Consider the following 15,892-nt stretch of genomic DNA (forward strand, 5'->3'; position numbering starts at 1 on the left):
GTGTGATACTGCGAGCTTGACATAAGCGGCCATGAGCATGTCTTAGGCAATGGCTAGGATGCAATGTATACAGACTGTTTGAGTGCGCTATGACGCTCGTGACAGAAGGTGCGCCTGCTTTCTGACTATGCAATTAGTAACAGGGATGTTTACACATAACGGGGCTTTGCAACGGTGAGGCCGCTGTGAATAACAGGAGCAAGCTGGCAAGTGGGATTACATATACCTCTGAGAGTGAATGTCAGTAACTTCGGTGCAAAGTAGATCTCATGCTGAGGTCGCGGCATGAGGGTAAGGTAGGCTTAAAGTCAAGAGCGGCTTACCGACTTTGGGCAGAGTTCTGTGCCTCTGGAGAGGCTCCAGACAGGCAGCCTTATTGGGTGGCCTTTGTGGGTTGGGCCGGCGTTCGCCTGCCGGCGATCGGATTGGGCAAAAGAATAGTTGGACAGCAAAACTAACCTGTTCAGGCCAGATGGGGGCTGTGTAGCAGCATCGAGGTGGCGTCGGCCATTTTTGAGTGTGGAATGCCTCGTGGGTTGCAATGTAGGCACAAAGAGAAAGGCACAAAAATGGTGAAATAGCGGCGGTCTTGAAGAAGGTGCTATTTTTGGTAGAATTTCGTTGGGAATGCGGTCGCAATGCAAATTTCGTATTTGTTCGGGATAAAACGATTCCGTGGATCGGCGGACTCAGATGGAGTCACAGACCATCTCTGGTCTCACCTGTAGTGTGAGTAGCCCCTGCTCCTGCAGTTGGGGGGCTAGCCAGCATCTCTGGAGGCTCGTGTCGACTGGGTCCCTAATATCTTTTAACTTCTTTTTCTATTGATAGTTTCTTTCAGGAGATCGCTGGTAGCATTACCCGCTGTCATCAGAGAAGACGCCAAGTGAGTGCTCCACCTCCCTCTGCAACAGATGTAGCATGCACTGAGAGTTAACTATGGACTTAACGGCAGCCATGTTGAGTGTAGGGAAAACCAATGTAAGTGCAATTAGCCTATGGGTGCAATGGTAAGAGTGAGGCAAATGCCTTTTGCGCCAGGCTTGAAGCCACTGTTGACCCCACTGATTGATATGAGGTTCCTTGCTTCCCTAGTGTTTCTGAGTGGGATCTCTATTCCTTTGGTGGGTTCATGACAAGACAACGGTTGGTTTGCATCGATCTTCCCATGGGTTACACAGTGGATGGCAAACATCTTCAAGTTTCTTGGAGCAATATTGGTGATGATGATGTTTGGATTCTGTGTGATTAGGATAATAATTTCACAGTGTAAGAAGACATCCTTCAGCCATGGCCAGTGGTCACAGCCTGTGGCCGTGCCTACTGTATGTTTTAATTCACTACCTGGTCACTAGCCATGGGCATTAGCCATGCCCACTCTATATTTTACAACACTACCTGACAAATAGCCATGGGCTTTGGCCATGGCCAGTGGGCAATTTGTCCGTGTCCACTGCTCATTTTAAAACACTACTAGACCACTAGCCATGGCCTTCGGACATGGTCAGTCGGCACGGCCTGTGGCCATGCCCACTATATTTTTGAAATCACTATCTGGTCACTAGCCATTTTAAAACACTAACAGACCACTAGCTGTGGGCCATGGCCATGGCTTTTTCACCCTATATGTTAGAATTGTGGAAAAATCTTTTTAAATGATTTTTTGCCATAGCCACTGGTATAATTATCATTCAGGTTGCCTGTTTTCAGTGTTTCTGTTTTTACATCTGGGGTGATATTCCAGTATTAAAAAAAAACAGAATCTGTGTTTACCCGTGATTTCTTGTGTGCCCCGTCAAACAATCACAGATAACTGCTTTTTCCAGTGTAAACGCACATATATTCTTTTATTGTTTCATTGCGTGCATAAGTAGGGTAATATCTCTCATGACCAGCTGCAAGAATATGCCCTGGTTGAAGAGGTGAACCTCATAATCCACCCTAATTCAACCATAGCTGAAAGACGCTCATCAATCACAGACTGATTTGGACCCGTTTTGACAGTGATATTGTTATGTATAAAACATGGTAGGCTTTGAGAACTCACAATTTGTTTAGGCAATGCGCAGTGAGATTACATAATTTGCCAAGAATCACACACTTTGTTTAAGCAGCACCTTACAAGCCCCTTGTTTTATGGCCAGTCGCTTGGTGACTGTTGTGATAAATCGCACAATTCAAAGTAACCGCATTTAAGCAGCACGGAAAAGGGGAGAAAATGACTATCTGCAAGAATAGCATTGCACTTTTAAATAAAGTAATGAGCACCAGAAAAATGTCCTGAGAGGGGAAATGTTGCAATAAATCTGCTGGCAAAGTATAAAAGGTGCTCACCATTTAAACAAGCATCTGTAGTGAAATATTCCCTCGAAAACAAAATTCCCCTCCAAAAATCCTGGGTGTCAAATACTTAAGCAGCCTTGCCAACCTCAGAAAAAACCAAGGGGTTGCATCCGCCAACTGAAAAAACATTACACTGTCCACCCAGATCTGGCTTTACTTGTGCCCTGACAAGCACCCACAATCAGGGGAAAATAACTGTACCAGTATCCAGGATTATAACCTCTCTTGCCACACCCCGGGTAAATACTTGTCCTCTCATCATTTCTCCTGCTCACCTCCATATCTGGCTTTCAACAATACTATGCTTTATAAAGATAACTTGAAAAGTGCACGTACTCAAATATATAAATCCTTAGGCTATAAATGTTAGGCAAAAAGTGTACAATTGTGGCATTATTCCACCCATCTTAGATAGACTACAAATACCAGAATGCAATTCAGCAAAAGGCAACACAATAGTCTCTCAGAGCTCTCAGAGAGCACTGGGAACATTAAAGATCTTTAAACTATATTGGGGCATATTATACACGTAAATATATATAACAAAAAATTATTTTAGTTTGCCTCACACGTACAAGCCAGATTTCCAATTCCCCATGTATTAGCAGCTTCGTACCCAGAGATTGCTGCTCTTTCCATGTGGACCTCATGGCAGCTTTACTTTTAGAGTGCAATACTTTCAAGGACTGACCGTAGCATGTTTTAAAAAACATAATGCGGATGCCAAATGCCATCCGGGACTGTGGACTGTGTCCCATCCATGCAGTAGCCAGTACTAACCCTGCTAAGCTTCAAAGAGAGAAAGGGGGAAGGGGAAGCACCCCTCAGGCCATGTTGCTCTAAGTGGTCTTGTAACGTGTGATGATTTATTAGGCAACATGACCTGAGGGGGCCAGCCCCTTCCTCCCTTTGAAGTTAAGTAGGGTCGGACCAATTACTGCATGGATGGGAGTCCTGGATGCCTATTTTAATATGATAGCTGCATGTATCGGTAGTTTTATAGCTGCAAATATTGGGAAAACAACCCAAAATGTATATGCTTTTTTGAAACCCCATGCCCTCACCAAGTGCACCTCTCATCTGTGCCAGCTCCCCCACTCCCTTGAAGGCCTCCTCACCTCTCCTGCTCTCTCTCCAATCCCCCAAAACTCAATGTTTCTGTGACACAGTTTGCTTTGACATGTCAGCTATTCACGGCTATTCGCGGCTATATCCCAGGTTATAGCTAAGGGTATAGGAAAAATGTTTGAGCCTCATGTTGCAAACTTGGTTGTTAGTCCCCCTACAACTCACACATTTCACTTGGTGTACTCTTATCTCCCCCCACCTGTAGCCTGATGGTATGTGTGTGTTTTTTGACCTGCAAAAGCCTTTTTTCTGTATTTCATTTTCTGATAACCTGGGGTATAAGCACAGCTATCTCTCGCATTGAGAACAAAAAAAGATGCCTTCTGTTTCATTTATAAACATCCGGATTCCTCTCAATTTACCCAAGATATAGCTATTTATTTTGGAAAAGAGGGCACCCTCTTCTCCCTCAAACATTTTAAAAAGTACCAGACGGAATAACCACAAAAGGATCGCGAGTCAACACTTTGTGTCCAAGTTGCTTTGGATCTGATCCAAATCTGTCCAGCGGTTTTGACTGTGCAGTTAGGCAAAAATGCACCTTTTTATGTCTATGGGAGAATGAATGTGGACGAGGCCGAAACTGCGTTTTTTGTTTTCTTAATAACTTCCCAGTGTGGGGGATTCTTTGGCAGACTTTATTTTTGCAAACCTTCAGCCAAATCCATTACACAAGTCAAAGGTTATTAGCAATTTATTATTTCAATTTGCTATAAATAGTGAATAATTAAATATAAATAATATATAATAAATAGTATATGGAATAAATAAATACATACATATATTACACGGCCTGCGGTAGCGGCCGTGTAGTTATGGTTAAGTTGCTCAACTCTGTCGGGGGGGATTCTGCCGGGGTCGGCCGGGCCGTCCGCAGACCTCCGGGCAGGGAGGCCCCAACTCCTCCCGTGTATATCTCGGATCGAGACAGAGTATGAGGCACACACAAGGAGCAAGGCAACTTCTGTCGTTTATTATGCAAACGGCAGGGATGGGTCAAGGAGCGTACGCGTTCGTCCTGACACACACACAATAGTGGGGCTCGCAGGCCCTTTTTACTACATTATGACGCGCTACTTGCGTCATTCCAAAAAGTTACCAAAAGAACCTATCGCCACTCTTGATTGGTTGCTCGAGTGGTGGGGTTAGTATAGTACGCATATAGAGAATGATATTAGTGGTTAAGATGTAGTCAGGTGGTATATCTGGGTTGTCCCTACAATTAGATACATAAGAATTGTTACATGAAGACCCCTGAGGATTGGCTAACGTTACTGACGTCTGAGATAAGAACCTCATGTTCTGATTGGTGCATCCGTGAGCTCCCCAGCCTGGGACCACCGTTGTTCCCAGCACACGGTGCACCTGTGGTTGCAACAGTGTTTCAATATGGGTACGTGCAGGCAATGTGAGGATTTATTCATAGGTGGGAGACTGACCGTTCCCACTGTAGCAGGTGTCCATTGAGCCTTTCAAGTGTGTCGGCCTGCGTCTCGTAGCGAGGTACCCAGACGCCTTTTCTCTCCTGGGTTTTGGCATCTCGTCAGGTTCGGCTTGGTCACGTGGGGAGGGACCGTGTTTGAGGCATAATTCTGCACAATTAATATTGTTTTTCCCCTGTATGTCTGGTTTAATTTGCAGATATGATTTTAACATTGGTACGTGGAGTGCGAGGTTGCAACATCGTGCCTTTGAAGATTTGTTTCTTGACTGTGGGTTTGCAACATTACGACCTTGGCTGGTTGCTCCACTGGGTTCTTTCTGCAGGCTCAGCAACCTGACTTTTGCTTTGTTAATGTTCACGGGAACTCTTGCTTGAGGCCTACTTGGGCCTGGTGCACGGGTAATCCATTTAGTGCATGGATGCTTTAGGTTATAGTGGCATACAGTTTCATGGCCAGTATCGTGTTTCCATTATATCTCTCATGATGGTAACGGGTTTCAAGAGAAGCGTGAGCAAGCGTTATAAATGAGCTCATGGTGCGTCTTGCGTTTCTGCATTCTGAAAGCCTATGTAAAAATAATAAAGATGCACGTCCGTGAATAAGCCTGTCGCCTACGTCAGAGCACTGAGTATGTTCTTCGTGTAGATTGGTGTGGAAATGTTCAGCGTGTATAATAGTTCAGCGGTGCTTCCCGTTATCTAGGTCGTCATGGCATCTCTAACGATGTGTAGATTTCAGTCTAGTTGGTCCGTGCCGCAGGTGTCGGCATGGCCAGTGCGGGCTGTTGGGCAGGCAGATGGACACATCCGTATGTTTCTGTACCAGGGTATTTGGTCATCTGGTAAATGGGCAAACTCTTCTCGTGGCGGGTGTCTGGGCCGCGACCCTCTAGGCCAAGCGCGAGAGGTGAAGGACGGGAGTCTGGTTTTCCATTCTCCCACTTCAGTCCCCCCTCTGGTCGACTTGTCGACCACAAACATATCCTTCTCGTTATCTCCTCTTACTCTCCATATCTTGGTTATCCCTCCGAGATGTCCATAATGGTTTACGTGATCTTCAAATGACCAATACATGTATTCGCATGTTCCTCCAGGAGTACAGTACACCCATCTTCCTATGTAGCTCCTAGGGTTCCTTGGGTTCTCGATCTTCACTGATGGTGGGTCTAGATGATTGGCGATGATTTGGGTGCGCAACTTCTCCCTTTCGTGTATTATCACACCTGTGTGCTGGCCGTCATCCGCTGGCATCAAGGGGTGCATTCCCACCATTTCCAGCAACTCATCAGTTGAGCGCGCCTTCCGGGCTTTCCAAAATCTAATTATTATCAGTGCAGCTCCAGCCAAAATAGCACATCCCACTATTATTTTCAGTCCATCTGACAGCCAAGATGGCATCCATGACCATAATAGTGAAAACCAGCTTTTATCCTTGTTTACGCCGTTACTTTCGTCCATCATTTTGGAGTGCATCTGGGCCAATTGTGAAACTGCTTCTGTTAGTGTACCATTGTCGGCATCGTTGGCAGGTATGAACGTGCAGCATGATTGTCCTATCTTTGCACAAACTCCTCCTTCCATTGCTGTGAGAAGGTCCAATACATATCTGTTCTGTAGTGCTACCATCCTTACAGCTCGCAGCTCCTCTTTAATTGCGTTAAACCCATTTACTGTCGAATTTATGGTCATCATTAGTTCCCATCTGGTTATTTGCAGCCATTTTGCGTTTGCGTATGCCTGCAGTCCCGGATGTATTATTGAGGAGAAGAACATTGCTGCTCTGCTGAATAGTCTGTGTTCTGGCGGTATTGAGGTTAGTTCCGTTTCCGACCTTCCCCACAGATAATTTCCTGTTAATGGCTCTCCTTGTCTTTTTCTCCTGTTTAGGACAGTATCATTGCTGTTGGTCCTGTTTTCTTGCTCCTTCTGAAGTGGTGCAGATCTCTTTCTTCTCCTGTCTCCTTCATCCATTTTCGGAAATTTCGCCACATCGACATGCTTCTTAGGTACCACTAGTGATGGTACATTGACGTGTACCATTGTGCACACACCACTCCACAGGGGAGGCAGTGTATGATATGCCTTTTCTCCGCAGGCCCAATAATGGTCCATTATTACTGCTGTTCCCGCTCCCCCCTCAGGTAACTCCATCACACTTGCACAATTGGTGTTATATCCCACGTCCACCTCTCCTTTATGCTGGTAACATACTTTGGGCGCAGTCAATGGTAATATAGTTATCGGGTCTTCATCTTCTTCTACCCACGTGAGCATTGGTACATACTTGATCCATGTCGTCCAACATCGATGATTGTGTGTCTCGATGGTTGAGATAGTTTCTTTTGTTACCATGTTGCTGCCAACCACTCCTATCTCCCAGCTGGTACCCAGGAACACCTTTCCTGTTATCGTCAGTAATGGCCTCTCCCAGCATCCTTGTTTACCCGGAACTTCCGTGGCGTACCAATCACATGGTAGATACTGCAGTGTTACCTTCTTTGTTTCTCCTTTTTCAGGGCCACTTGTTATGTATCTGAATGCTTCAGCATGTAAACTGGTCTTGTGATAACTCAGATAGGTCTTGAGGAAGTTGTTTTCATATGGGTATGAGTCTCGTGTTTTCCATGTCATGTGCACTACTGTTCCTTGGAATCTTCCTTTCGTTTGGAACAGGGCCAAATATATTATGCACTGTGCTGTTTTTTCATCTATTTCTGTGGCAACAAATGTTCGTGAAGCGCTCATGGCGTATGGTATTAATGAGCAAACGTAACAGCTATCCTCAGTTGTCTGCTTACCAATGCGGGTCATGTGCTGGTACCATATGTTGTTTGTGACGTGTGCTGAATCTTGTACATAATTATCAATACCTTTATTGTCTGAGTATGTGCTGCGTTTAACTTTATTTCGCTTTTGTTCATTGTTACTGTTACCACCTGACGTAACACCTGTTGCAGCAGGGAGGTGGGGTACATTAGGTTTGGGTGCAGCAAAAAAACTCATAGCATAGCTGTACTGCCATACAGAGGCAGCCAAAACTCCGGTGATCATAAAAATCCCTATTATTTTTATTACATATGCTAACCTCACCGACATTTTTGCTCTTACCTTGCTGCAGTCCTGGCAGCGTATTCTTGCGACGTTAAAGTTGCCCGCCTAAAAATTCTCAAAAAGTGCTTGTTATTAAATGTTAGTTTTGTTTCATTAAGCTCTCCCTATCAAATAGTCATTCAGTGCCCAGGTGAAGAGTTGCTCCCACGCTACTCTAAGTGATCGGTCTCTCAAGACCGGCAAGTATGGGCGGAGGTGGGGCATGTAATTTTCTATGGCCAGGAGGAAGGCCGTGTAGTATACACGTACCCTTTTCTTTTTTAAGTATGTTGGCCTTTTTATTTCGTATACAAATTGGTGTGACAATTCTTCTGGGTAACTATCGTCTGGCAGCACCATCTACGCCTGCACACTGAATTTGTTAGATAACTTTTCTTAACAATACAATATTACGCAGCTCCTGTATGTGCGAGAGAAAAAGAGAACATTCACGTGTTTACATGTGTATTGGTGCAAGCGAAGTCCTTAGTTTTTATTACAATTGTATTTAGTAGTCAATGGGGGGGGGGTTTGCTCAGATGGCGGGAGCAGTTTTACTCTTTGAACGTGTGACCATGGGGTGGGCAGTGTGGGGATCACCCCCTTCTTCGTCCGTTATTCTCTCCGAGGGAACAATTGGGTCGTTGTCTGTGGTTGTGTTTTCTTCCGCTGCCGGGGATGTTGTTGGCGTTTTTCCAATGGACCTGTCGTTGGCGCTGGGGCGGGTCTGCAGTTTGTAGATTTTTACATCATGCAGGTGGTTCCACGCACGCTTATCCTTTAGTTTTACTGCTCTTGTTGATACGTCCTCTACTAAATGGGGGCCAGTGAACCTCTGCTGGTTCCACTTTCTATTAAAATTTCGAAGTAGTACGTGGTCACCTTTGGCAAGTTGGCACAAGTTCTCCTTTCCCAATTCTGTATTTTCGTCTATTTCTTGGTTGCTGGTGGACCCGCCCCGTGTGCGCTCGAGCTGTTGAGACACAAACACAACGCTAGTAATCAAAGAAGACACATATTGATACATTTCATCACCTAACACATTCGCAGAACTTTCTTGGTCGGTGAATGCCCTTGACGTTGGTGTTAGGGGAAGGCGCATTTGGCGTCCAGTAACCACCTCGTGTGGGGTGAGGTGGTGGTCGGACCCTGGCCTGTTTCTAAGTTCGAACAGTGCTAACGGAAGGCAATACAACCAACTTTTCTTTGTTGTTTGCTGTATTTTAGCAATTGCCTCCTTCAATAGGCCATTCAGGCGTTCACATACACCATTGGCCTGTGGGTGGTACGCACATGCAAATTTGTGTTTAATGTTCAGTAGGGATGTGATATGCTGGAACATTTCATTTGCGAAATGGGGTCCGTTGTCTGATCTTAACACCTCGCACACTCCCCACCTGGGGAATACCTCCCTTACTATAAATTTGGCTGCTCTAAACGCATCAGGGTGTGAACAGGGCCCTGCTTCGATCCACCTAGAAAATGGGCATACTACTACTATCATGTATCTATTGCCTTGACAAATGTTGATCATATCAACATAGTCAATGTGGAGGTGCCGAAAAGGTCCTTCTGGTCGGGGTATGGTACCTCTTATCACCTTTAAAGTATGACCGGCCGTGAACTGTTGACATGTAAGGCAATTGCTGATAAAATTTGACACATGGGATGTTAACTCGGGACAGAACCAATCTTCTCTAATTCGTGCTGCTATTATTTCTTTGCCTGTATGGGCAGGGTGATGTAATTGGTTCAAGGCGGTATTTAACAATGCCAATGGTATTACAACTTTCCCAGTGCCACCCTGGCGCCATAGTGCGTCGGTTGGTGACATTGTGCATCCTCTTTTCACCCATACTTCTTTTTCGGCCATTGGTGCAGCCGCTTGTAACTCCATAATCTGGGTGGCTGGGAGATGGGTGTACCCTTCTTTTATTAACATCTCCCTCGCTATTCCCCTCCCTCTCCCTCTCTGTGAGTCTGTGGGGTTCCATATCTCACCAAAATATGCAGCATATTTTGCATGTGCGTCTGCTGCTGCATTTCCTTTTGATATATAGTCTTCTCCATTGGTGTGTGCTGTGCATTTTACTAGGGCTAGTTCTTGGGGATCGTTTATTACTTCAATTAGTTCAGCCAACAAGAGGGCATGTTGTACTGGAGTGCCGTCAGCTCTCCTAAACCCTCTTCTTCTCCACTTTGATAGCCCTGAGTGGACAGTGGATGTAACATATGCACTGTCGGAATATATAGTAACTTTTTTATCAAAACTTTCCTTTAGTGCCAATATGAGTGCAACCAGTTCCGCCGCTTGAGCAGAGTAATGCTGTGGTAATTGTACACACTTAATAGCCACACACACTGGCGCTTCCATCATTTGTACTACTGCTGCCCCAGTCCTCCTTATCCCGTCTCCTTGATCAATAGTTGATGACCCATCAATAAACAAAAGCTCACCTCCCTCTAGTGCGTTTTCTTCAACTTTCCTAGTACATGAGTACATCTCAGTTACTTGGGTGCAGTCGTGGGCGTAATCTCCCTCTTCAATTACTTCTGCTAGGAACCTTGCAGGGTTAACCGTGCTACATCTAACAATTGCCAGTTCAGCTTTGGACAAAATAATCTCATAACCTGTTGCCCTCTGTGTCGTCAGTGTGGACTTAGGTTTATTCAATATCGCAAATAGTGCATGTTCTACAAATAGTGTAGTTGGACACCCCATAGTTATTGATGATGCTTTTTCTACTGCAAATGCAGCTGCAGCAAGACCTTGTTCGCAAGAGAATTGTCCTAACATTATTGGATCTAAGTGACCGCTGTAAAATGCTACTGGTTTATAGCCCATGCTAGTCTTTTGGGCCAATACTGCTTTCATTACTGCTGAGTCGCAATGTGAAAATATAAAAAATCGTCGCTCATAGTCTGGGGATGCTAGTACTGGAGCAGTTGATATTGCTTCTTTTAATTCATCAAATGCCTCCTTCATTTCCATAGTCCATCCCAACTTTTTCTCCCCTTTATTTGCTTCCTTCAAACCCTCAAGCAGGGGTCCTATGTAAGAGCTGTAATCAAATACCCATGCTCTACAGTAGTTGCACAGTCCCAGAAATTGCTGCAGTTCTCTTACAGTCTGTGGCACGGGAGTGCCTGATATTGCCTGTGCTCTTTGTGGTGCAATCCTTCTTCCATATTGTGATATCAGTTGGCCAATGTAAAGTACCTGTTCCTGACAGTATTGTATCTTTTCCATGTCTACCTTGTACCCCTTTTCAGCCAATATCGTCAACATTTTTAATGAGTCCTCTCTACATTTATCTTCATTTGTACTGCAAATTATTATGTCATCCACATACTGTAACACTGTGCTTTCCAACTCAACGTTACCCAAATCCATCTGTATTACCCTATTGAAAATTGAAGGTGATTCACAATATCCCTGTGGTAATCTGGTATGTTTCCACTTCCTATTTCGGTAAGTGAAGCTTGTCAAGTCTTGTGAGTCTGGGTGTAATGGTATTGAGAAAAAAGCATTTTTAAGGTCAATCACTGTAAACCGTGATGCTTCTGCTGGAATGCCACACAAAATTGTGGCCGGGTTTGCTGTTACTGGATACTCTGCTTCTACTATGTTGTTCAACGGTCTGAGGTCCTGTATGAACCGCCAAGACCCTCCTTTAGCCTTGCGCACCGGGTACACAGCTGTGTTGCATGGGGATTCTGAGGGGACCAATATGCCATTGTTTATAAGGGCTGTTATGGTTTCGTATATGCCCTCATCTGCCTCTCTTGACAATGGGTATTGTTTCACTCTTGGTAGTATGGCACCCTTTTTTAATTTTATCCTTACACCCCCTATGCTTTTAATGCATCCTACATCATAAGGGCTAATAGTCCATAATGATTTTGGCACCTTTGACATATCTTCTTTAAAAAATGGGACTGGTGTGCCAGCGGGTGCCTCAAGTGCCATTGCAATTTTCTGTGCCACTTGTTTGTGAGCCACTGTTAGCCACATTTCTACACTCATCATGAACACCATTTCATTTTCCTCCTTTTCTTCTGAAAACAACTCTTCATCTGACACCTGGGTCAGCCTACATCCTTCTGCTAGTGCTATCACCGCCCTCCATGCTCTCCCTTCTTTATCTTGAGCGTGCACAGCAACATAATCAGCTGTTGCAATAATGCTCTCAATGTCCACTGCAAGGACCTTCCCTTCCAGTTCATTAGCTGGTGTTTCTGGTCGGAATAGATAGGCTGCTGGTCTCCTCCATATTTTCCCTCCTATCCCTGGCATCCATGCAAATGCCATGTCTGTTCCGTACTGGAATAGCTCGCCGTCTACCGGCTCCGCCCTGATCGCTATCTGTCCACAGTATGCTTGCAAAATCTGTCGTGCTGCAAGCATGTTAATCCCTGGAGTAGAGCAAATTATGCCATCCTCTGTAAAGGAGATCGTCATATTTAATCTGTTCATTATGTCCCTCCCCAGTATGTTTACTGGTGAGGCACTATAATACAAAAGTGGTACTGACAGATCGTAATCTCCAATAGATAGCGGAACGTTATCAGTAAATGGAACCAACCCTTTAGCCCCAGAAAACCCTTGTGTGTTCATGGCTTCGCCTGACATCTTAAACTTACCTTCCCTTATGCAAGACCGGGTTGCCCCGGTGTCAACAAGGAATGATAATTTTTTGTCACCTATCGTTACCTCTATGCGTGGCTCCTCCGCACTATTAGGTGTTACTGACAGGATGGGACACACCAAGGCCGTCTGTGGGCTGTCCTATTGGGGGTACAATGACTGGCCATTCCCTGTGTAAGGGTTGTGCCCCAACACCGTCACCCCACCCAATTGCGTTCGTTCAGGTTGTGGTGGTGGTTGTATTAACGCTGCACCAGTTACTTGTGGCAGGTATTGTTTTATTTGTTGTTGTGGTAGGGAATAGTGTTGGTCACTCCCTTGTGGTGACATCTGCTGTGGTTGTATGCCCTGCTGTCCTTGTGATGTCCTATGTTGTGCTTGTTCGTTCCATGCTGGTGTTCCTGGCCTGACCCTGCATGTACGTGACATGTGTCCTAATAGTCCGCAGCTCCAACACACGGGTGGTTCCCTGTTTTGCCATGGGAAGTTCCCTGTGTTGTCCTGGTATACTGGTTGCCCTGTCTGGTAGTTATTTCTGAGTCCCCCAGCCTGTTGTTGGGTATTATATCCGTATCCTCTTCCCCTCATAAACCCTCCTCTCCCTCTATTATAATTATAATACCCAGCTCCTTGCATTGGGTACCCTCCTCCCATGTTCTGTGCGTGTGATTGCAGAGGCAGCACTTGCTCTATTACCTCTTGTGGAGGCGCTATTTGAGCTGGATTTTGTGCAGCCACTACTTGCGTTGGGCTTTGGGCCATTGGTGTTGGCGCAGTTATTAGTGCCCCTTCCATGGTATATTTAGTAAGTTTTTTCTGTACTAATTTGGCCTCTTCTGTTTTCCTGTCCTCTTCCTTTTGTTTCATTTTTCCTTGCCATGTTCTACAGTGATGTACTATAGTCAGTTGTATTTCCGGCCATGGTTTTGCTTCCATCCCCACTACTTTCTTTAATTGTCTCTGAACTCCTTCTGGGAGCCCTTGTACTAGTATATGATAAAATATGGCTGGTGTTTTGTCCCATTGTTCTCTAGTTTCCATGCGCCACTTCTCTTGAATATCCTGGATATAATCAACAGGATCCTCGTTCTCACCCATCTTACGGGAAGTAATGGCTCCTATGTCTGATGTGTCTGGGTACTGCACTCTTAGTGCCTGCCATAGCGCATGTCTGCAGTTTGCAAATGGTGCCCCATCATGCGATGTGTTTGTTATTGTTACCCCATGGAATCCCGCTCTCTTCCAAATGTCATCCGCTCTATCCCCTAATATTGATATTAACAGGCCCTTAACATCTCCCACTGCTAGTTTCTGTCCTGCGGTGTGTTTTTCCATTTCATATATCCATTTACCCGCACCTCCACTTAATGATGGGAGCCTACATTTTATGTTTTCCTTATCCGTATGTTTCCAAGGTACATATTGTGGTCTAACCCCTCCTCTCTCCAGCAGTGGCATTACATTCTGTCTTGTGTCATCCTTTATGCTCCATGATGTTAACTCTTCACACCCCTCCTCTTCCCCCATTCCTTTTACTACTTCAAATCCTTCCTTACTACCTCTTCTCCTACCTCCCTCTTCTTCCTTTCCCCTTTTTTCATCCTTTCCTGTGTTCAATATTGGCACGTCTGTTTGCCTGTCTTGCCTGCGACTAGGGAGGTCCCTAAGCCGACATGCATAAGGTGTAACTTCGTCCATGAAGGGTGCGAGCTTTATTCTGTGCAGAGAGCGTGCAGTTGTTGAACATGTGGGGTGTGGCGTTAGAGAGCGTGATGGTGATGTGGGTGGCGTGTGTTGGTTGGTGAGCGTCGGTGGCGTGTGTTCGTTAGTTTGTGTTTCTCCCATTCTTTTCACTTCCTCCTTACTTCTCTCCAGCTCCTCCCATCTTCTACTCACCCATGGCGAATCTATGTTTGTTCTAGTGAGGTATAGCTTATCTAAGCTTTCCCTTTCACTCTTCCTTCCATCCTCACTACAAAAATCATTCATAAATTGCGCCCCCCACTCTGCCTTTTTTCCTTTTATTGTTACAGTTTTTAAGTCTATTAGGTCTCCCTCTTCCTTTCCGTTGTTACCACCTGTTCCCCTTAGTGCTGACGTTGTTGCTACCTCTCTATTTTTATATACTTCTCCCCATCTTTCGCTCTCCCTCTTACTCTCTTCTCTCTCCCCTTCACTCCTCTCCTCCATCTCCCTACTATTTTCCTCTCTTTTCCTTTTTAATTCCTCCATTACTTCGTTGCTCATCTGTTCCAATATCCTTTCATCCTCTCTCCTCCTTTCCCATTTCACCCTTTCTCTTTCTACTATACTCTCTATTACCTTCCCCTCTTCATATTTTTTAGCTGTCTCTGATATTATCCTCCTCCTCCATATTTCCATTTCTTTTTCATTTTCTTCTTCTTCCTTCTTCTTCTCCCTCATCACTACTCTTGATACCCTTTCTGCTGCTGCTTTTACCCTTACAGCTTCCCTCTTTCTCTCCTCACTTTGCTCCCTTAATTTTTCCAATTCGTCCTTACCTTCTTTCCTTTTCCTCACTCTCTCTCTTTCCTCCCCCTCAAGTTGTTTTATCAGTTCATTCTGCTCATCCCTTAGTTTAGCTAATCTTTCCTCCAAAATCTCTTCCTTCTGCCATAGCAGCTCCTCTCCCCTCATTTCACTCTCTCTTTCACTATCCTCGTTTGTTCTCTTTACCGCCTCCCTTTCCTCTCCAGTTAGTGATCCTCGTAATTTCAACAATATCTGTGCAGCTACCCACTCATCGTTTCCTATCTCTACAGTCTGCTCTTCTCTCCTCCCGTCCCCCATTGGTATCTTTCCATGAGCCACATATGGTGGAGGGCTGTATGCCGGGTTTGAGTATCCTTCAGCCGCCCTTAACTGTCCTTTTATTTCTCCTAATTCTCTTAAAGGGTACAACCCTCCCCCCTCTGTTTTCACTCCCGGTGTTAAGGGTATCTCATTGCTCGGTTCCTGTTTTATGTCAGCTAATTTATCAACCTTTCCTCCACCCAGTTTTTCATTCCCCATATTCTTTGTTCCTTCACTCTCCTTTTCCCCATCCGTTCCTTCTTTCTTAATCTCCTTTTCTTCCGGTGTTTCCCCCATAGTGAACATTCCATTTGGTCCTGGTCTAGACCCCTGGAACATCCTCCATAAGTTAAACACCTCCACATGGTTTGCCAACTTCTTCCCCTTGTATGTATTGTGCAGATGGTTTAATAGTGAATGTTGGG

Source organism: Ambystoma mexicanum, chromosome 1p (genome assembly GCF_040938575.1).
Source record: "Ambystoma mexicanum isolate Mex_15411 chromosome 1p, UKY_AmexF1_1, whole genome shotgun sequence".
NCBI lineage: Eukaryota > Metazoa > Chordata > Amphibia > Caudata > Ambystomatidae > Ambystoma > Ambystoma mexicanum.